A 23,115-nucleotide genomic window follows, 5' to 3' on the forward strand; every position below is an offset into this window, starting at 1 on the left:
GAGCTCCCTTCGTGTTGTTTTGGTGCTGACAGGGTTCGCGAGGGTGACATTCAGTTCTGCAGTGACTTTTGCAGCTGTTGTCTTATTTTTAGTTACCATCCTTCATATGTTATAAATCTTCGATACGGTGCGTCTTGTAACATTTCGGCTATCTTGGTTAATGGAAGCACCCACTGTACGGGCAGCAACAACTTGAGCACTCCGTCGTCAGGCCACAAGTGGCCCATCGGGACCATCCGACCGCGGATAGGAGGGGCGTGTGGTCAGCACACCGCTCTCCCGGTCGTTATGATGGTTTTCTTTGACCGGAGCCGCTACTATTCGGTCGAGTAGCTCCTCAGTTGGCATCACGAGGCTGAGTGCATCCCGAAAAATGGCAACAGCGCACGGCGGCCCGGATGGTCACCCATCCAAGTGCCGGCCACGCCCGACAGCGCGTAACTTCGGTGATCTGACGGGAACCGGTGTATCCACTGCGGAAAGGCCGTTGCCACCAACAACTTGCCCACTATAGAATTCACTTTGCACCAACATAGTACACGTACAACTACACAGAACACTGTCTGACCGCGAGTGACACTTTCAACGTACAGTGGACCTTCCACAGGCGCCGTTCGTAGTCACATACAACAACACAACCTGCAGGTTAGGAAAGCATCTGCATTTATATTCAAGCACGCATTTCTTACAAAGTTCAATATTTTTGTCCAACCCCTGTACCATCATCCATAAAATCTAAGCTCTGAACTGAGAAGGTTAACTTGCGATTCCACCAGAAGCTGCTGTTTCCTCGGTGAGACCACATTAGGAAATACATGCACGCAGACGAGTGGACATCACCGCAGATCCATCCTAGGAATCCTCGGTAGCATATAATTATTTCTCAGAGATGTCATTACACCACTTCTCGGTTTTGGTGCTCTCAGCTTACTCACTGCTGTTGGGCCTGGTCAGTGAATGCAGGCAGCTGAGGAGCAAGTAGTCCGGCTCGGTAGCTGCGGGGTCAGCTGAGTGACAACCGAAGGGGCCCGTGTTTGATTCGCAGCAGGGTCGGATATTTTCTTCGCTCAGGGACTAGGTGTTGCGTTGTCCCCATCATCATTTCATCATCACCGACGCGCAAGTCGCCCAAACGCCGTCACATAAAAAGACTTGTACTTCGTGGCGAGCCGCCACACGGCAGAGAGAGAGAGAGAGAGAGAGAGAGGGAGAGAGAGAGAGAGAGAAGGAGAAGCAAATAGGGATTTCCGGCGTGCGCGCAGTCTCCGTTTATCTGCGGAGTTATTGATTAGTGCGCTTCGAACTGGTATTTTCCAGTTCTATCGTAGGAAGCGCTGAGCCTACGGGGGAGGCGCTCTTTTCACGAAAGACAGGAAAGCATTTTCACTCAGTATGTTTCAGTAAAATGAAAGCAATATTTTGTCTGAGAACACCACAGCTTTTCTGATCGGCCAGTATTATTACTGGTGGCATAAAAATGAAGATCAGATTTTGACACTTCTTTTACAGCAGAGGACCGAAAATTAGTTTTACTCTGAGTGGAAAGCAGAATCATTCATACGTTACTTCGATTTCAATTACAGAAAAACTACTTTTTAATGTAAGTCTTCGCTGAAAATATTTTTCGTGTAATGGACAAAAATAGGTACTTTGTTTTTCTTGATTTATTGGCTTTCTGTCTTTCATTCGTACATTTTTCCAAGTCTCCACACTAAAACTATCAGTATTACTGTTAATATAAGTTCAGTTCCAGTTGTCAGGCTTTCACACACTTCTAGCTGTTACATACTCTGACTAAACTAAAACCGTAGTCAAAAAATGGCTCTGAGCATTATGGGACTTAATATCTGAGGTCATGAGTCCCAGAACTACTTAAACCTAGCTAACCTAAGGACATCACACACATCCATGCCCGAGGCAGGATTCGAACCTGCGACTGTAGCGGTCGGGCGGTTCCAGACTGAAGTGCCTAGAACCGCGCGGCCACATCGGCCGGCCAAACCGTAATCTCCTGCCAAGCAAGCTATTATGATTTTGAAAGTTGAACCACACAAAAACAAGAAAGTTTCTGAATGTGTAGGAAACGTGTCGATACTTTATTATTGAAGCAGAAGTCAGCCAACCCAATTCAGCTATTTGAAGTACCCCGTATATTGTTCAGTCTGAGCAAGTCGGGGACTCCGACTGAAACGGAGCAAAACATCCGCCATCGGAAAAACTGCTCGATCCCTAGAACAAGTTTCTGTCATGACGGCGTGGAATGGACGCTGTTTGCAATTTTATTTGCTTTCTTTTTATTGCATATGAGACTCTCGGCAACGAGCGAATTACGGTTATAATGCCAATGTTCAAGTCAATTAAAGGTGGTTTCGGGCTTGATACGGCCCAAAATGTGAATGACCTGCTTCTTAATTATTTCGTTCCATGTTACGTAGATCATATTCGCGAGAAACATTTTGCCGTGCAATTTGTTCAGCTGAACAAAATATTGCAGAGACAATTAGAATATACAGTGTGTTTAAAACACTACGTATACAGGGTTTTAGAGTGTTTAGAGGAGATCAAAAGGATCACTTTTTGTGTGATAAATGTGTCACAGGTGCATTATTTCCTCGCTAGGGCTCCATGAAGGTTTTGATGCTAGTGATGTTAAGTGACAGCTTTCGAACTCCGTGTGATGAGTATTGTTTTAGAGATGTTGCTGAAGATATCGTCCGTTTACATTACTGTAGAAATGGCGTCACTGTGGTAATGACTGTCTAACGTGCTCAAAAAAGCAGATGTTTCAAGAATAATGACTACAGATTCAGACAAACGGGAAACCAGCTCTTTTGGAGTGTCTATCGGTACCTCGTACAAACAAACATTTCATATCCCTCACAATAAAGCAAACTCATAGCGGTTGGGTCGGGAGAACATGGTGGCCATGGTTCTGGCCCATCCCTCGCAAGCCAATAATTGGAGAAAAATATTTAAAATTGGGGAAAACATTGTCTAAATGTTCTCCGATATCGACTGCAAAAATACCAGCCCATTTATTTATGATAACTCTCTGTTGATGGTGGAACATACGAGTTGCCTTAGGATTTTCAAAGTGCCGGACTTGGATATTCTATCTATCTATCGCTCGCGCCTTGTCCCGCGGTTACGCAGGGTCTGCCATGGGTAATCGGGTTTGGCATATTAATGTTTAAGGGGTGGCCAGATGCCCTTCCTGCCGGCACCCCGTAACCCCCAGGACGGAATTAGTGTACCCCAACTGTCTGTGTCTAGTGGAATCCATGAAATAGTGTGAACGTGTTCAGATGTCTGCGAGCTGTGTAACGGAGGCGGAACGAGGGGACCAGCCCGGTAATCACCTAGCGGGATGTGGAAAACCGCCTAAAATCCACATTCACGCTGGCCGGCCACTGGCCCTCGTCGTCAATCCGCCGGGTGGATTCGATCTGGGGCCGGCGCGCCTACCCGAGTCCAGGAAGCAGCGCGTTAGCGCTCTCGGCTACCCTGGCGGGTCCAGACTTGGATATTGTGGTTGTTAAATATTCCTGCCCTTGTGAAGGTTGCCTCGTCAGGGATGTTTACAATTTGGTGTACTCGTAGATACCATTAGCTGAATTCCGCCACATGGTGGGGAAAGTCGTCAGTTGATAGGTCGAATGCCTCATGATACTTGAACGGATGCAAGTACGTCTCGTGTAGGACGATCCATACATTGGCCGTGGAGACATGTAGTTCCTCAACTGTGGATAGTGTGCTGGTGCTGGGGTTGTCCTCAATACGCTGCCATGCAGCTTCCTCGATCTGAGCAGTTTGCACACTCCGAGGTTTGTCACTTTCCCCTCGGTCTGATCTATGGGACTCTGCTTCACGAAGACGGCCATCAAGTGTTTGAAATATGTTACAATTTAGTAACTCTCTCCCTAGAAATCGTTCTGCATACACGCACCTTGTTACTCGACTGTGTCATCGTGCCTCCCTGTAAATGAGATCCATGTCGGCTAACTCGGTTGGAGTGAAATCATCCAACAAGAAGCTGTATTCATCAGTAGAAATTTTCATGTAAACACAAAATAGAAAAATAGTAATGAAATATTGCTTATCCACGAACGTGGACCTTACTCTCAGTAATGAAAACTTATCTTTCCTAGCAATAAGATATAAATGTGTTGCAGATCAGATCCAAATGTCAACATGTTGCATATGAAGCAGTCAAAACAACTGTGAACGTTGGCCTAAAGGAAGTCCAGCGTCAAACGCTTCAAAGACCCCCAGCGGGAGCACTGTGCACCTGTGTCATTTGTGTGACGCAACAAAAGCATTTCTTTTTAGCTCCTCTAATAACTCTACACTTCTCCTGTCTGTTAGACATTTGTTTCAACTGGAAGATTATCAAAGAGTTTTATAGCTGAGTATAACACTCTTTTCTGTGACAAAGATTCAGTACAGGGAAGTGTAGATGACTTTTCCTTCTTGTATTATATTGATGAATAATCTCTATTATTCTCAAACTGAAATTGATTGCTGAGAACAAATTTCATGAGTGAATAAATGTACTTCGGTTCTGTGGTCAGTATTTCAAATGATTTTAAACAGGTGCCTGCAAGATTTATGTGAGTGAACACATATATTTATAATTACTTTCCCATATTCAGTGAATAATTTCTGCTTAAGACGAGAAGTTACCTGAGAATGCTACCCTGTAAGACATCAGTGATGAAAATATGTAAAATATGTTAACTTTCTGATTTCTGTGTCCCCAAACGTGAGAACTATTCTTATGGGTAAAATAGGAAAACCTAAACGTTTTAACAGGTCAACCACATGGTTTTCCCAGAGACACTATAGTATTGTGACGTAAAAGCTGCATATTTACGAAATAACTATACCCCCTGACTCTTTATGCAATTACAGATACTTCAATAATGAGTAAAAGTAATATCCTTATTTCTGTAATATGTAGAGTTTATTTCACGTTTTGTATTTATCTTTTGGAGGAAGTTTTAATGAGACAGAAATATATACAGTACGTTAGGGAGCAGCTGCAGCTACGTGGGAAGCGAAGACAGCTTCACCGCAGAAACTGTAAATGGTGGCCGTGACAGAAGCAATTCTGAGAATACTCCCTAGCTATCCGTATCCGGCTCTCTCTTTCCTCAGTTTCACTGTGACAGAATTTCTCCCGGGAGCTTTCAGTTAGTGTGCAAGGATTCATTTCTTAGAAAACTTAAAACATCGTGCCGTATTCTCCAAGCGATTTTGCCTACTTTTGTAACTCACGTATAGAACATAGGCGACGCAGTATGTGGTAGACGTTAGCTTCAAGAGTTGATAGTTCTAGACAGTCATTACCATGTTCGAGTGTTAATAATATGAGAAGTAATTTCCCATAGTTTTATTACGGATCTTCCTGTTTCCCATAATTGCAATCGTCGAAGGTTGCTTCTTATTTACCATCTCTACATCTTCGGCATTTGTCATGTATCTTTTGCGTCGCAGTGAAACCTCTTTCCATACCTGTGGTACAATTGGCTACTAATTAGTAGCAAGAGGGTGAACAGCCTAACTGTTCTGTTGTTAAGTAGGAAGATGGGAATCTGTGCATGATTTTACTTAATTTTTATTATTGTAAACTCTTTATAATAAACTGTGTATACTGGAACAATTTGTGTTTCAATAGTGTAAGTTACGATCCTAATACACGGAATGAAGACAAATTATTCTTCTCCTCCTTGCCTTCCTAACATTCATATTAATATGTCACATAACATAAATCACACACCGGTGCAGACAGGTCTATCTTTGACATACTTTCCACGAGGTGCTGCTGCATAAATTTTAATGTTCCCTCACACTAATAAATGTGTTGGCTGTGTGATATTGTTTATCCTGTAACAAAATAACATGGTTACAGATTCCAAGGCCGGTAAAGTGAACCATTTTATGATCTTTTGAACTTCTGATTACTTGCTATTTTTACCAGTACGTATAAAGTGTCTAATTTTTTGTTTACCTTCTTTTTATCAGGTCAGCCACTCATGAAATTATGTGACTGTAAGCAAAAACATCTGTAGTTATCAGATTAAACACTATAATTACTCTTTTTGTTCTGTTTTTATTCTGATTTCATTGTGGTGACTATAAATAGTTGTTGCCTTGTACCTTCTATTCTAATTACATTTTCCTGATGTGCATGTAGTTGCTTGAAACAGGTAATACAGCCGAAACGTCGTAGTAAACAAAATAAAAATAAAATGAAAGTGAATAACAGCCAAAGAAGGAAACTTATATCTTTCAAGAGGCAGAGCAAGGAGGCATTGTGAGTAAGCCATTTGATTCCATTCGGGAAGTGCTAGGTTCAAATTGCCACCTGTCTGTTTTCATCGCGATTATTACCTGAACAAGACCACGACTGGATACTTTCTTCACCGTTATAGCACTAAACGAGAATTACCATTGTAACGAACTTATGACTGAAGCCATGTTGAACCCCACCATTTTCTCTCGTGCACCCACAGTCTAGTGTTACCATGTAGATGTTAACTTTCCTTAACGCTGGAAAAGATCGTACTTTCCGCCCAGCTAAAGAAAGAAACTTGAAGTTTCATGCACCCTCGAAGTTGAGATCGCTAGAGCCTGCTCAGTAGCACTGATAGACAACAATGGAGAAAGAAATAGCTGATGCCAAGTATTCACTAGAACAGATTTAGCCCTAAATCTGCACAGCTGGGGGAGGAACTGAAACCTTTCGATTACGTATTAGGGTCTTAATCAGTTCGCTACAACGCTCGGTCGAAACTGGAGATCTATATGAGACAAATATAAACAACAATTTTGCTGCAGATGCTGGGCGGCTATCGAACAATATTAGTAGATGAAATACTAAATGTATGTGTTACAACTCCATTAGCTGAGAAATTTAAACAATCCATAAACAGAATAAATCTCCTAAGCCTCGCACTCCTTTAATTTCGTGAATTGTTCGAGATATGTCAGTACACAGGATGGCTTCTAACTTAGTTGTTTGTTTAATCCATTTAACTTTGTATCAACTGAGCTAATGAAGCAAGTAGCTTATTGTAACGCAATGATAAGATTTTTAACGACATTCTAATATTTTTGGGAAGACGAGTACGCTGATACCACGGTTGTTAACATTGGCGTTGTAAATATCCCGACAGTGAAATAAAATTGAAATCGGCTACTGCAATATTTGTTCAAATGTGTGTGAAATCTTATGGGACTTAACTGCTAAGGTCATCAGTCCATGAGCTTACACACTACTTAACCTGAATTATCCTAAGGACAGGGAAGACTCGAACCTCCGCCGGGACCAGCCGCACAGTCCATGACTACAGTGCCTTAGACTTCCGCAGTATAAACGCCGGCAAGTGGAGGTCTCATGCTAGGCTCCATCGTCTTATGAAACTTTTCGTCCGTTAACTCGTTTCCATAAATGCTGCTCACTTAAAGATCAGTACATACACACTCGATATTGTTTTCCTATCTCTCCTCTGATATGCTAGAATGTACTATACAGTTCGAGTTACAGCAGTAGCAGCTAACTACTACGTTTAATGTAAGTAGAGTACGCGTATCTCGTTGGTGCTGAGAGCTACGGAGTTTGGCATGAGAGCTCCACTGGACTGTGTTCACACTGCAATAAACGCTTCCGGCCACCTTGCATTTCAATTTTATCTCATTCATGGGACACTTAAAAGATAAATTTCAACGCCAGTATTAGCTCTGTCGTTTCAACAGCTCTATAATGCCGTTAAGAAATGTGTATTGTTACATAGAAGAATGAAATATCAATATTGCGGTTTGATAAAAGTGTTAAGTGGATTACACATGTAACAAAACTGTGTGACCCTGCTCAGTATCATATAACGAAACCATCGTTGCGGTACTGTGAACCGTTTACAAAAATAGGGCGTGTGTTAGTAGGGGGACCACGGGCATACGACGCTTAAGGGCATATTGTTCTCCTTGTGTAAACAAACCAGATACTCGCTCTAGCTTCCCTTATGTAAACAAGACACTCACTTGAGCCCTTGTTTTGATTATTTAGTATGTAATCAATGGGCTACAACTGTCATTATAATTTCAATGAATGGCTCATAACTGTCAATTTAATTGCGATACTTTATGGACAACATGGCGGCCAAGTAGTGAGCTTGCGCTCATGTTTATGCAAACGTTAGTTAATGGTCAAATGCTTTTAGTGTAAAGTGATAACTGTCATCACAAAGTTGGCAATTTATGATCCGAAGAAGTGTCGTTGTCCTTCTCCCACTGATGCAGTGTGCTCCTGATGGACACACACCACCAGTTGCTCCCCCTCCCCACCCCCCAATGCCACATATGACACCCAGAATCTTGAGACACTCTGTCACTCTGTTTTACACCATTCGTTGCACTACTTACTCCAGTGTGCTCGTGTGTTGATATAACGATGGGTGCTGCCTCGTTTCTGCGTGTGACTTGCCTCACCTCATCTGAAATAACACAAGTATGCCTTTCCCAGTAACACACAGTGGACGCAAAGACAGATATTTATTATGCGAGCTGCCGAGTCTTACCGTCGCTGGCTGCTCAAAGAGCCTTTCCCTCAGTCATTAAACACCCAAAGGTAGAAAAATGGGATGCCCTGTCTCGGTCCAGCCCTGCAGACAAATCTCTATGACATTCTGAGCATATCACGATGAAACGTGTGATGGTGGCTTCGACCATTTCCTTGTGTAAATCTCTTGAAAAATCATCGGTTTTCCTCAACACACATAATGCACAATACATATTAAATAAATACACTCTCTCTTTCCAAGCGTTTATCCCGACTAGCGGGGTCTGCTGTTATGGTTAACCGGATTTGGTGTGTTAATTTTAAAGGGTGGCCGGATGCCCTTCCTGCCGCCACCTCATACCCCCCAGGATGGAGGTAGTGTACCCCAGCTGTCTGCGGCTAGTGTAAATCGTGAAATAGTGGGAATGTGTTTCAAATGTCTGAGAGTCGTGTAACTGAGGCGGGACGTGGGGACCAGCCCGGTATTCACCTAGGAGAAAGCGGAAAACCGCCTAAAAACCACATCCAGGCTGGTTGGCACACCCGCCCTCGTCATTAGTTCGCCAGGCGGATTCGATCCGGGGCCGGCGCGCCTACCTGAGTCCAGGAAGCAGCGCGTTAGCACTCTCGGCTACCCTGGCGGGTATTAAATAAATACACTGATGGAAAAAAAATCGCAAAACCGAAAAGTAATGCAGAGCGATAAAATATTGGGAATACATTTGCCTAGGTTACATATCTAAGTGATTAACATTGCAAGATTACAGGTTAATGTCAGTGCGAGATAAACCATTGCAAATATGAAATGATGGTAGTGTTACGTACCAACTCAGTATCAGGCAGCTGGCCGCAGAGTTTCATAACTGTGAGACCTCATTCACTTTGTGTTCCGTGCAGGAGTGTTAACAAGTGCGACACGAAACTACACCGTTCCATCACGTTAGCAGGCCAGGCGGAAAGCAGAACATCAGCGCTTTGCATGAACTCGGTAGCTAGCATCAGCAGAAGCTTAGTAAGACAATACAACTGAGAAGTATCATGTCACCTTTTACGTGAAGTAAGAAGCCGCGTCACCAACGCAAGAAGGTTAACACAATATTGTTACAGACCAGTCTGTTGGTGTAACAAATGTGTTAAGCCAATAGGGCGTGATATCGATCGCTGGTACATTTACGAGGGGAGTTTGAGAAGTCCGTGCAAAAATATAAAAACTACTTAGATAAACCTTTTTTATTTTTCGGCATAGTCTCCTTTTGGACTTATACACTACGTCCAATGCTATTCTAATTTGTTGCGCCCTTCCGAATAATAGGAATTGTCCAAGTCTGCAAAATAGCTATTAGCTACTACAATCACCACCTCGTTTGAATAAAATCTTTGTCCCCCCAGCAATTTCTTCAAATTGGCGAACAAACAGTAGTCAGAGGGAGCCAAGTCTGGAGAACAGAGGGGATGTGAAATGAGTTCGAATCCTGTTTCCAATAATTTTGCGACTACAACTGCTGAGGTGTGTGCTGGTTCATTGTCGTGATGGAAAAGGACATTTTTGCGGTGTAATCGCTGGCGTTTTTCTTACATCTCTGTTTTCAAACGGTCCAATAACGATGAATAATATGCACCTGTAATAATTTTTCCCTTTTCCAGATAGTCGGTGAGGATTATCCCTTGCGAATCCCAAAAGACAGTTGCCATAAACTTCCCGGCCGAAGGACTGGTCGTAGCCTTTTTTGGTGCAGATTCTCCCTTGGTAACCCATTGTTTAGATTGTTGTTTGGTCTCAGGAGTATAGTAATCCATCCATGTGTCATCCAGAGTGACGAAATGACGCTTGAATCCTGTGGATTCTTCCTGAACGTCTGCAAACCAGCCTTGCAACACTTCACACGATTCTGTTTTTGATCAAGAGTGAGCAATAGCGGAACCCATCTTGTGGACAGCTTTCTCGTGTCCAAATGTTTTTGCTAAATATTATGTACCTGTTCATTCGAGATGCACACAGCACTAGCAACCTCATGCACCTTAACTCTTCTGTCATCCGTCACCATATCATGGATTTTATCAATGATTTCTGGAGTCGTAACCTCCACAGGGCGTCCAGAACGTTCAGCATCACTTGTGCTCATGTGGCCATTACGAAAATTTTGAAACCACTTATAAACTGTTCTAATCGAAGGTGCAGAGTCACCGTAATGTTTAGCAAGCTTTTCTGTAGTCTTATGAGGCATTTTGCCTTTCATGAAGTAATGTTTAATCGCCACACGAAATTATTTTTCGTCCATTTTTTGACAATCACTCGACTTCTTTGATTCACACGAATGCCAAACATAAAGAAATAGACCAATATGGCTGAAACTTGGTGTGCGTTCTTTCCAAAGATGCTACTAACTAAACATGACCTCGATACGCACCGATGGTGCCATCTCTAGGACTTTGAACGGACTTTTCAAACGTCCCTCTTATATTAGGAAAGCCTATGTGGTCATTACAAGTGACATTGGGTCGACATCAGCCGATATTTCACACTACTCCAGCATTTAAGTTCAGAAGATAGTTGGTCAGAAGATTCCCTGACACGGTATTAACGCTGGGTATAAGTCTGTTGTACATTTCCTGCTCGTACTCAACACCGCCAACAGGCGTTGGAGGGATGTCTTCCTCTCCCTAAGCACCAGTCACGAGTTCGGTGCCGCTAACAGCTTCCAACGCAGTCGGGAAGGCCTGGGGGTTTTCCGTGTCGACATAGGCCAAGACACCAGCGTTCCTGACACTTCAGCGGAGCCACGAGGCCTACCTGCGCGGCAGGCTAGGATCGGCGCGCTTCTCGACCACCCGACAACTGTCATCGCTGTTCAGAGAGCAAAGATGTGCCAAAGTTATGAGAAGGGATCGAGGATCTCCTAGGTCAGCGTGTGTAAGCCACATACGCATGCACCACCTTCTTCGTGTGCGGAGAGTGGAGACGCAGCATCCTTTTCCTGAGTAGCTGCAAGCCGCTCGCAGTGCGCCCGGCTAAGCAGCGGCAGAGGGCCACCGTCTTTCTTTCTTTCTTTTACTTGTGCCGTTTGTCCCGCGGATACGCAGGGTCGGCATGGTTAATCGGATGTGGCAATGTTAGTTGAAGGGGTGGCCGGATGCCCTTCCTGCTGAACCCCGTACCCCCCAGGAATAGTGCGAAAGTGTTCAGATGTCTGCGAGCCGTGTAACGTAGGCGGGACGTGGGTGGTGGTGGTGGTGGTTAGTGTTTAACGTCCCGTCGACAACGAGGTCATTAGAGACGGAGCGCAAGCTCGGGTTAGGGAAGGATTGGGAAGGAAATCGGCCGTGCCCTTTCAAAGGAACAATCCCGGCATTTGCCTGAAACGATTTAGGGAAATCACGGAAAACCTAAATCAGGATGGCCGGAGACGGGATTGAACCGTCGTCCTCCCGAATGCGAGTCCAGTGTGCTAACCACTGCGCCACCTCGCTCGGTCGCGGGACGTGGGGACCAGCCCGGTATTCACCTGGGAGATGTGGAAAACCGCCTAAAACCACATCCAGGTTGGCCGGCACACCGGCACTCGTCTTTAATTCGCCGGGTGGATTCGATCCGGGGCCGGCGCGCCTACCCGAGCCCAGGAAGCAGCGCGTTAGCGCGCGCGGCTAACCTGGCGGGTGGGCAGAGGGCCACCGTATCATCACTAAAGGAGACATGTATTTGCAGAAATAAATGGTTAAAAGCCACTCTTATTTTACTGCGCGCACCGGTGTGCACAGATTACAACCACCTCCTCTTCCCTGAGGAATCAGCAAGTCGCGAACTGGGAGAGTGCCTCCTGACACACCATCCGTCTGCCATGCCTCCAAATAGTTCGCCCGCTGCAGCACATTGATGTTGTGTACATAGTTCTGCGTAGTCAGTGCGTACACAACTTTCCCACTACAGCGCGCCCCGCTAAGCACAACAGCGCAGGCGCAGCGCTCGTCCGTCTCCGCACTACGAGATGGCGCTGCCATAGAGATGGACCAAATTCTGCTTCTGCCGATCCGCGTATTAATATGTAATGCAGCCGTAAAGATTGCTGCTAACGTAGAACCTTTTTCTCCTCGCGGATCACACTTGCGCAGTGATACATGAACGCGCAAGGTATTATAACGAGTGTACAGACCTCCAATTAGTCAGTCTGCATTTGTCTACACCAGTCTGTACCACGCTGCATTAGTCTGTACCAGTCTGTACGAGTTCTACATTTGTCTGTACCAGTCTATAGTCAAGTTTCAGTCTGCGCCTAATAAGATTACCATAATCTTGTACATAGCCATCAAGATAAATGTATAGACACTTTTGTCAAGTATCAGAGATATATGTGAGAATAAGATTAACGTACCAGTACCAAAGGAACTACAGATTGTCAATTGTAAATAGCATCCAGAACCATGTTAAGTAATTTTTATGCTTGTTATTATTTTAATAAACGTGTGTGAAAATTAATCAAGTTCTGTTTAAAGTTGGTCACCGTCAATCTGCTACTCTAAGCGTGCAAGTGGCATTTCTATTGTATGACTTAATGGCAGAAGATAAACACGCCACGATAAGACCATGAGACATATTGCTACACTCGCCTACTTCGTTAGAGCGACAGGTCAAATAATCTGATGGTATGTGTACTGAAAGTCTTACAGTACGCACACCACAATTGATAACCGGTATATTGACCAAATGTTCAATGAAAATATGTAAATGTGCATGTATTGTGTTTTACAGGAGCTGTTTGTCAGTTTGTGGGATGGATTTCCATGTCTGTTGCACTTGCTATGGCAATCCAGGGATGGATAATACTGTTTGTGGGTGATGCTGGAGATGTCGTCCGATGATGTCCCATATCTGCTCGATTGGAGGCAGATCTGTTGACCGGGCAGGCCAAGCAACATGACGACAGTCTACAGAACACGCTGGGTTACAACAGTGGTATGTGGGCGACCGTTATCCTGTTGGAAAACACACCCAAATGCTTTTCATAAATGGCTGCACAACAGGCCGAATCACCAGACTGATGTACAGATTTGCAGTCAGTGTGCATGGCATAACCACGGGAGTGTTCCTGCCAACATACGAAATCGCATCCCAGGCGATAACTCCAGGGATATGTCCAGTATGTCTAACGCACGTATTGGTTGGTTGCAGGCCCCCAACTGGCCTTCTTTTAACCAACACACGGCTAACAGTGTCACCGAATGAGAACCAGCTTTCATCAGAAAACACAACAGACCTTCACCATACCTTCCAATGAGCTCCTGCTTGACACCACTGAAGTCGTAAATGGTGGTGCTTTTGCGTCTTTGGAGTACACGCTAAAGGGCGTCTGGCCCTAAGCTGTTCTGGAAGTAATCGCTTTGTAACAGTTCGTTGTGTCACTGTGGTGCCAACTGCTGCTCATATTGCTGTTGCAGGTGCAGTACAATGCGCTAGAAACATACGCCGAACACGACGGTCTCCCCTCGCGGTAGTCCTATAGTGCTATGTGGCCGTCCAGAGCCCAGTCTTCTTGCAACCGTAAGCTCTCGTGACCACCACTACCAGCTATCATGTAGAGTGCCTACATTCCTGCCAAGTCTTTCTGATATATAGCGGAAAGAATATCCAGTCTCATATAGCGCAATTACACGAGCCCGTTCCAACTCGTGAAATGTTGATAATGGCGTCTTTGTCGCTTTATAGGCTTTCTTGACTAACATCAACTCACCACGTCCAGTATCAAACGTAACTAACTCTCATGATAGTTACAGCGTTTAATTAAAGCAAACCTGAGTTGAGTCATCATAGTGATGCTACTAGTGGCACTCTTATGCGACAGGTGCGAAATTTGTTTAGATATCATCGTTCAGATGTATAAACACGCCAATCAACTTACGTTTACATCGCACAGCTCCTTCTTGGTTTTGTGATTTTTTTTCCGTTGGTGCAGATATTACAGAGCTCCAACCACACGCAAAATTCTACCTGCAAGATGATTTTATATATTTAATTATAGAATTTTGTCTACTACTCGGCAATGTTAATCCAGTCTCCCTATTTAGATGTTATTCCATCCATCTACAGGCACAAAACTCATTAAAGAAGGTTCACACCCCACTTATTCTTCCACATCATCCACAGAGTCTATAGTATATTATTCATTTTACTGCAACTTGAAGATTTTTTATAGTAATTGCCAAAGTAAAGTAATTATTTCTATGTCTTGACGTTGTCTCTGCAGGCCTGTTCCAAGGGAGCAAGGAGAGAATATTGTTTGGTGGCCGGTATCCTCTTTCTATAACACAAACTGCACACATATAATAACTGGGTTCTTTATTCCTAAGAATAAAAAATTAGTTAACTCTAGATAGTCGTTAAGGTAGACGCTCTTCCATTCTAGTCCACAGTAACCTCACTGCTGGTGAAGTACAGGTCCGCTATATACACTATTCTGGTCGATATGTGTTGCGTGTCTCTGAGTTAGCGGCGGAAATAACTGCTACTGCGACTCCCTCAGGGCTGCAACCGATGACAGACTGAAACTCGCTCGGTGTGACAGGTTGTCCCTCCAGTTGGCGGCAGCGATCTAAATACTGACAGCCAAGAGGGCGTTGGCGGCAGGTTTCCTGTGAGTCTGTTGTTGGCCTCTATCGATCTTCTCGCAACCTCTACGCTGCACGGTGTGTTGGCGCCAGCTTACGCCAGCACATTCGAAATGCCACACTGTTGTCATGCAGTGAAGATGTGAACGACAACAAGGAGGGGGTAGGGCACTGGACGTAGTGATGGGCCAAAAGCCGTGACTGGAGGCCAGCATACTCCCGACCGTACCCCACTACCTGGCTTGTGAGGCAACAGAAATATCCCTCAGAAAACTGCTGTGAGGCCACACATCCAGGCCTGAGAGCGTGTCGTGAGGCGATGACGGCGATGGCAATGGCGATGGCCGGTCCAGGTACATGGTGTCAGTGAGTGGGGACAGTGGGTGCGAGGGCGCATCGTCCATCCGCTTCTCCTGGGGTGCCCTGGTGGCACCAAATGGCTCTGAGCACTATGAGACATAACATCTGAGGTCATCAGTCCTCTAGAACTTAGAACCACTTAAACCTAACTAACCTAAGGACATCACACACATCCATGCCCGAGGCAGGGTTTGAACCTGCGACTGTAGCGGACTCGCGGTTCTAGACTGAAGCGCCTAGATAGCGTTCGGCCACACCGTCCGGCCCTGGTGGCACCAGTGGGTAGCTGTAAAGACAGCGCAGTCCTGTGAAGCCGTGAATGTGGGGGAAGAAAGCAGCATATCACGGGGCAAATGACATGCGCGAATTTGGTTCAGGTGGCGGCGGTGCAAACCGTCAGGGCCTGCAATCAAATATATGTAAGAGCCAATGCGTTCATGGACCACCCCTCGTTTCCAGCGACCACGGTTGCCATAAATTCTGAAAAGAACGAGATCGCGCGGTGCAAAGCGGTACTTGTGGACCATTGGCGGCGCCAGATGCTGGGGTGGGTGGGGCAAGTGTAGCAGCATCCGATGGAAACAGCCATTCAGAAGTTCTTCCGGTGATGGTCCGTCTCGTGGGTGTGGGCGATAGGAGGTGAGAAAGAGTTGCAGCGACTGTTCCTATGTGTGGGTGGTGCGAAGCTTGACCATCTGTTACCTGAAAGTGCGTACAAAGCATTCTGCTTCTCCATTGCACTGTGGTTGACGCAGAGCACTTGTCAGATTACGAATGCCATTGAATTCACAAAACTGTTCAAAGTCATGTGAAGTGAACTGTGGTCCACCGTGCGACACAAGTTGAAATGGCTCTGAGCACTATGGGACTTAACATCTGAGCTCATCAGTCCCCTAGAACTTACAACTACTTAAGCCTAACTAACCCAAGGACATCACACACATCCATGACCGAGGCAGAATTCGAACCTGCGACCGTAGCGGTCGCGCGGTTCCAGACTGAGGCGCCTAGAACCGCTCGGCCACATGGATCGGCTTCGACACAAGTACTTCCCTCAAACCTTCTATGCAAAATATTGAGGACAACGCTTGAATACTGTTACGAGACATGGTAGAGTTCATAGGCACCACAAATGGAAACTTGCTAAAAGAGTCTAACACTATCAGCCAATGAGTTTTCCAAAATGGCCCTGCAAAGACTATTGGCACTCGTTACCAGGGCGATTGAGTCTTAGACCAAGCTGAGAATGTTTGTGGCTGAGTGGATTGATTCTCCACGCATGCGCCACAGTGTGACGTCATCTGTTCAATGTGGGCGTCCATGCCCTGCCAAGTACAGTCCCGGTGTGCTAAATGTTTAGTGCGAACAATCTCCCAATTTCCTTGATGGAGCGATCACACCTCATCCTTTTGCAACTTTTTGGGAATAAGCACACGGGATTGTCCACTGTCATTTTGAACTAGAATAACACCCTGTTGAACTGAAGCGTTATTCCAACGAGCAAAGTATCAGCGCACAACTATGTTCTGGATACTGTTCGATAAACGAGGACAAGACGTGCGAATGTAATGCAAAAAAATCTTGAGGTCTGGGTCTGCATCAGTGGCCTGTGCAATTTTTCTGTAGTGCAAGGGACAAGATTTTAGCAGTTCAGAGTCTTCCAAACCGATTTGGCAACAAGATGCAGCAGTTGCATCAGAATCAGTCTGGGGCCAATCGGAAGGCGGAATAGGGCGTCTGCATGGTCATGCTTTGCCGTAGGTCTATACAAAATTTCATACTGATACTGCGAAAGGAACAAAGCCCATCGTTGCAATTTTTGAGCAGTGCGTGTAAGAACCGGCTTTGACGGATGAAACAATGAATGCAAAGGCTTGTGATATGTCACTAAATAGAACTTGTGATCTTACAAATAGTGATGGAATTTTATCACACCATACACAATAGCGAGAGTGGACCACTATTAAATTATGACGCTTACAGCGCCATGTATTGCTACATTTCGCAACTATTTATTTTCCTTCTGGCATACGTTTTCCCCCTTCTGCAATAATATTCCGTCGGAAATTGACGTCGTTCTGACCAGTGGTGTTATTTCTACAACGATTTAAAAGTTTAACTTTAATTATAATTATCCTGTATATCTATATGTATGTGTATGTGACATACACTACTGACCGTTAAAATTGCTACACCACGAAGATGACGTGCTACAGACGCGAAATTTAACCGACAGGAAGAAGATGCTGTGACATGCAAATGATTAACTTTTCAGAGCTTTCACACACGGTTGGCGCCGGTGGCGACACCTAGAACGTGCTCACATGAGGAAAGTTTCCAACCGATTTCTCATACACAAACAGCAGTTGACCGGCATTGCCTGGTGAAACGTTGTTGTGATGCCTCGTGAAAGGAGGAGAAATGCGTACCATCACGTTTCCGACTTTGATAAAGGTCGGATTGTAGCCTGTCGCGATTGAGGTCTATCGTATCGCGACATTACTGCTCGCGTTGGTCGAGATCCAATGATTGCTAGCAGAATATGGAATCGGGTGGTTCAGGAGGGTAATACGGAACGCCGTGCTGGATCCCAACGGCCTTGTATCACTAGCAGTCGAGATGACAGGCATCTTATCCGCATGGCTGTAACGGATCGTGCAGCCACGTCTCGATCCCTGAGTCAACAGATGGGGACGTTTTCAAAACAACAACCATCTGCACGAACAGTTCGACGACGTTGCAGCAGCATAGACTATCAGCTCGGAGACCATGGCTGCGGTTACCCTTGACGCTGCATCACAGACAGAAGCAACCTGCGATGGTGTGCTGAACGACGAACCTAGGTGCACGAACGGCAAAACGTCATTTTTTCGGATGAATCCAGGTTCTGTTTACAGCATCATGATGGTCGCATCCGTGTTTGGCGACATCGCGGTGAATGCACCTTGGAAGTGTGTATTCGTCATCACCATACTGGCGTATCACCCGGCGTGAAGGTATGGGGTGCCATCGGTTACACATCTCGGTAAACACTTGTTCACGTTGACGACACTTTGAACAGTGGGCGTTACATTTTAGATGTGTTACGACCCGTGGCTCTACCCTTCATTCGATCCCTGCGAAACCCTACATTTCATCAGTGTATTGCACGACCGTATGTTGCAGGTCCTGTACGGGTCTTTCTGGATACAGAAAATGTTCGACTGCTGCCCTGGCCAGCACATTCTTCAGATCTCTCACCAGTTGAAACGTCTGGTCAATGGTGGCCGAGCAACTGGCTCGTCACAATACGCCAGTCACTACTCTTGATGAAGTGTGGTATCGTGTTGAAGCTGCCTGGGCAACTGTACCTGTACACGCCATCCAAGCTCTGTTTGACTCAATGCCCAAGCGTATCAAGGCCGTTATTACGGCCAGAGGTGGTTCTTCTGGGTACTGATTTCTCAAGATCTATGCACTCAAATTGCGTGAAAATGTAATCACATGTCAGTTCTAGTATAATATATTTGTGCAATGAATAGCCGTTTATCATCTGCATTTAGCGGACTTGGAAAGCGGGATGGTAGTTGAAGCTAGACACATGAGACATTTCATTTCGGAAATTATTAAGGAATTCAGTCTTTCGCGAACTACACTGTCAAGACTGTGCCAAGAATATCGAATGCCAATCTTCATATCGCGCCACGGACAACGCAATAGCCTTCACTTAACGACCGAGTGCAGTGGCGTCTGCGTAGAGTTGTCAGTGCAAACAGACATGCAACACTGCGTGAAGTAACTGCAGAGATCAAAGTGGGACGAACGACAAACGGACCCGTTAGGACAGTGAGGCGAAATTTGGCGCCAACGGGCTATCGCAGCAGTTGACCGACGCGAGGGCCTTTGCTAACAGCTCGACATCGCCTGCAGCGCCTGTCCTGGGCTCGTAACCATGTCGTTTGGATTCTAGACGACTGGGAACCGTGGCCTAGTCAGATAAGTCCCGATTTCACTTGGTAAGAGCTGATGGTAGGTTCGAGTGTAGCGCAGACCCCACGAAGCCACGGGCCCACGTTGTCAACAAGCCACTGTGCAAGCTGGAGGTGGCTCCATAATGGTGCGGACTGTTTACACAGAATGGACGGGGTTCTCTGGTCCAACTGAACCAATCGTTGGCTTGAGTTGTTTATGTTCGGCTTTCATGGGCTCCATGCTCCCAAACAATTATGGAACTTTTATTTATGGATGACAGTTCCCCATGTCACCGGCCACAGTAGTTTGCAATTGGTCTGAAGAACATTCTGGATAATTTGAGCTAATGATTTCGCCACCCAGATCGCCCGACATGAGTCCTATCGAACATTTATGGGACATAATAGAGAGGTCGTCCGCAGCTCGCGATCTCACGGTAGCGTTCTCGCTTCCCGAGCACGGGGTCCCGGGTTCGATTCCCGGCGGGGTCGGGAATTTTCACCTGCCTCGAAATGACTGGGTGTTGTTGTTTCGTCTTCATCGTCATCATTCATCCCCATTACGGTCGGAGGAAGGTAATGGCGAACCACCTCCTAGTACGGCGGTGCGGGTCTTCCGCATCGTTCCCCTACGCTCTGTCAAGGAGTATGGGACTTCATCATCAATAGAGAAGTCAGTTAGTTCACAAAATCCTGCACTAGCAACACTTTCGCAATTATGGGCGGGTATAGAGGCAGCATGGCTCAATATTTGTACAGGGGACTACGAACGACTTGCTGAGTCCATGCCACGTCGAGTTGCTGCACTATGCTGAGTAATACAGAACCGGCAAGACATTAGGAGGTATCCCATGACTTATATCAAATAGTTCAAATGGCTCTGAGCACTATGGGACTTAACATCTGAGGTCATCAGTCCCCTGGAACTCAGAACTACTTAAACCGTCTAACCTAAGGACATCACACACATCCATGCCCGAGGCAGGATTCGAACCTGCAACCGTAGCGGTCGCACGGTTCCAGACTGAAGCGCCTAGAACCGCTCGGCCACAACGGCCGGCTGACGTATATCATCTCAGTGTAGATCGTGAATTATGAGGATATCTAAATGTAGTGCTAGTGGGGTTAGAAACCGTGTTAAAGGGATATGCCATCAAGGGACGAATAAAATCGAATGTTCCGTACAAGCGCTTATTTAATGCATAACCTAACTCATATTTATAACATTTGGATGGGATTGCTTTGTGTTAGTATGAACGAAGTAGACAGGGAATGCGTCGTAGCCTACACGATTGAGACTCAAATTACCTGCGCATGTATGTACCTTCGGAGTAAGTTTGCCCCTCAAGAAACTAGCTAATCTAGATACCTAATTCTTTAAAACAAACCGATGTAAAAAGGGTTTTAGTTTATACCTCTTGGAATTATAGATATTTGCGGAATACTGGCCGAAAATAGACAACAGCTAACAAATTGCTTGAAAACTATACACAGCGCCATATGTGTTGTGTCTGTAAGACATGGACGGTTGTGGTTGTCTTACATTACATAAAATACCATTGGGCACGGTACCCTGCAGTAAATTCGTAAGAAAAACGAAATCTCTAATATGATCCGAAATTTCTGTTGCTGACGCTGTTGCTCAATCGAGGTACACAGTACGAACGCCGCGCTGGGTAGCCGCGCAGTCTTGGGCGCATTGTCACGTTCAGCGCAGCCAACCCCATCGGAGGTTGGAGTCCTCCCTCTGGCATGTGTGTGTGTATTGTCCATAGCGTAAGTTAGTTTAAGTTAGATTACGTAGTGTGTATGCCTAGGGACCGATGGCCTAAGCAGTTTGGTCCCATAACATCGTACCACAACACTGCGACACAGTATCTACGCTAAATCCGTCTCAAGCTTCTGGGTGCCCAACGAGGGGCAGTGGTGAGGGAGGCTGATGTTGGGGGACCATCAGGACCACACTGCACCTACGGGGCACGGAGGACACCATTTTTTTGTCATAAATTGTCACCTTTGTTGTGAAAATCATCTCTTTGGGCTGAAAGTATCACTTGTATAAGTCCGCAGCTCGTGGTCGTGCGGTAGCATTCTCGCTTCCCATGCTCGGGTTCCCGGGTTCGATTCCCGGCGGGGTTAGGGATTTTCTCTGCTTCGTGATGACTGGGTGTTGTGTGATGTCCTTAGGTTAGTTAGGTTTAAGTAGTTCTAAGTTCTAGGGGACTGATGACCATAGATGTTAAGTCCCATAGTGCTCAGAGCCAACACTTGTATAAACATGAACACAAGTGCACTTCTCGGCCACCATCAAAAAATGGTTCAAATGGCTCTGAGCACTATGGGACTCAACATCTTAGGTCATAAGTCCCCTAGAACTTAGAACTACTTAAACCTAACTAACCTAAGGACATCACACACACCCATGCCCGAGGCAGGATTCGAACCTGCGACCGTAGCAGTCCCGCGGTTCCGGACTGCAGCGCCAGAACCGCTAGACCACCGCGGCCGGCTCGGCCACCATCTTGCCCATAAATTATCGAAATTGAATAGACAGTTATGGGCCATTAATTGTAATACTAATGAGATTTATAACCTACTAATTACGGCCTAAACATAGAAAACAAGAATTATAGTGTGTGGTTTGCTTACGTAAGAGGAGCAGGGCAAGTGGCTGGTTTGTTGTTGCATGCCAATTGTCTAGCTGCTTATGTTTTAAGTTATTCGCCCTGTGCAATAGAATTAGTTTAAGTTATGACAACATTGGAAAGGCGCTGAATGGTAACGTTACCAGGACGCTGGCTGTACCGTATGCAATAGAAGGACGTGGACTATCATTAAATTGAGCTGCTAGAGATAAGCGAGTTATTGCATATAAACATATGGTATCTAGGCAACATGTATAATAAAAAATTTCAGACAACCGTTGAAATTTTTTGTGAAACAAATTGCCTCAAATAAAAAATAAAATAATTTAAAGAAACTGATTGAACAATGCTTGAACAGTGCTTGAACTCATGAACAGCAAGTGAGACTATGATCTACTTAACCCACCATAGAAATGTCCGCCCCTGGTAGCTGAGTAGTCAGCGCGACGGAATGTCATACCTAACGGCCCGGGTTCGATTCCCGGCTGGGTCGGAGATTTCCTCCACTCAGAGACTGGGTGTTGTGTGGTTCTTATCATCATCATTTCATCCCCATCGACACGCAAGTCGCCGAAGTGGCGTCAACTCGAAAGACTTGCACCAGGTGAACGCTCTACCCGGCGGGAGTCCCTAGCCACACGGCGTTTCCGTTTACGAGAGAAACGTCATCTAGTAGGATTCTGACTTAAACTTGACATTTAAATACATAGTCGGCACCTCATTTGCTGTGCATGATTTCGAGCAACATGCAAGGGCATGTCATTCTGCACAAGCCTAGCATGTACACCTCAAATGTCGCTTCTGACTGTTCCAAGTTGGACAGAGATTTTCTTGTTAACCTGCGGTCCTCAGATGGCTCAATGAAAGAGTATCGTACACAGAAGGCAAGCATCTACGTTTTAGATCTGATACAGCGCAATGTCAGCTTATTACAAATGCCCTACTCTCAAGTCTCTCCACAGATAAAATTGATTTAAATTTCCGAAGCTGATCCGTCCCGTTA

At 45.5% G+C, this 23,115-nt stretch overlaps 1 pseudogene; it reads right to left on the bottom strand.

Moving 5' to 3' along the window:
• Positions 1 to 374: 374 nt before the first annotated feature.
• Positions 375 to 492, bottom strand: LOC126250167 (5S ribosomal RNA; annotated as a pseudogene).
• Between the last annotated feature and the right edge of the window lie 22,623 nt (positions 493 to 23,115).

Source organism: Schistocerca nitens, chromosome 3, assembly GCF_023898315.1.
Source record: "Schistocerca nitens isolate TAMUIC-IGC-003100 chromosome 3, iqSchNite1.1, whole genome shotgun sequence".
Classification (NCBI taxonomy): Eukaryota; Metazoa; Arthropoda; class Insecta; order Orthoptera; family Acrididae; genus Schistocerca; species Schistocerca nitens.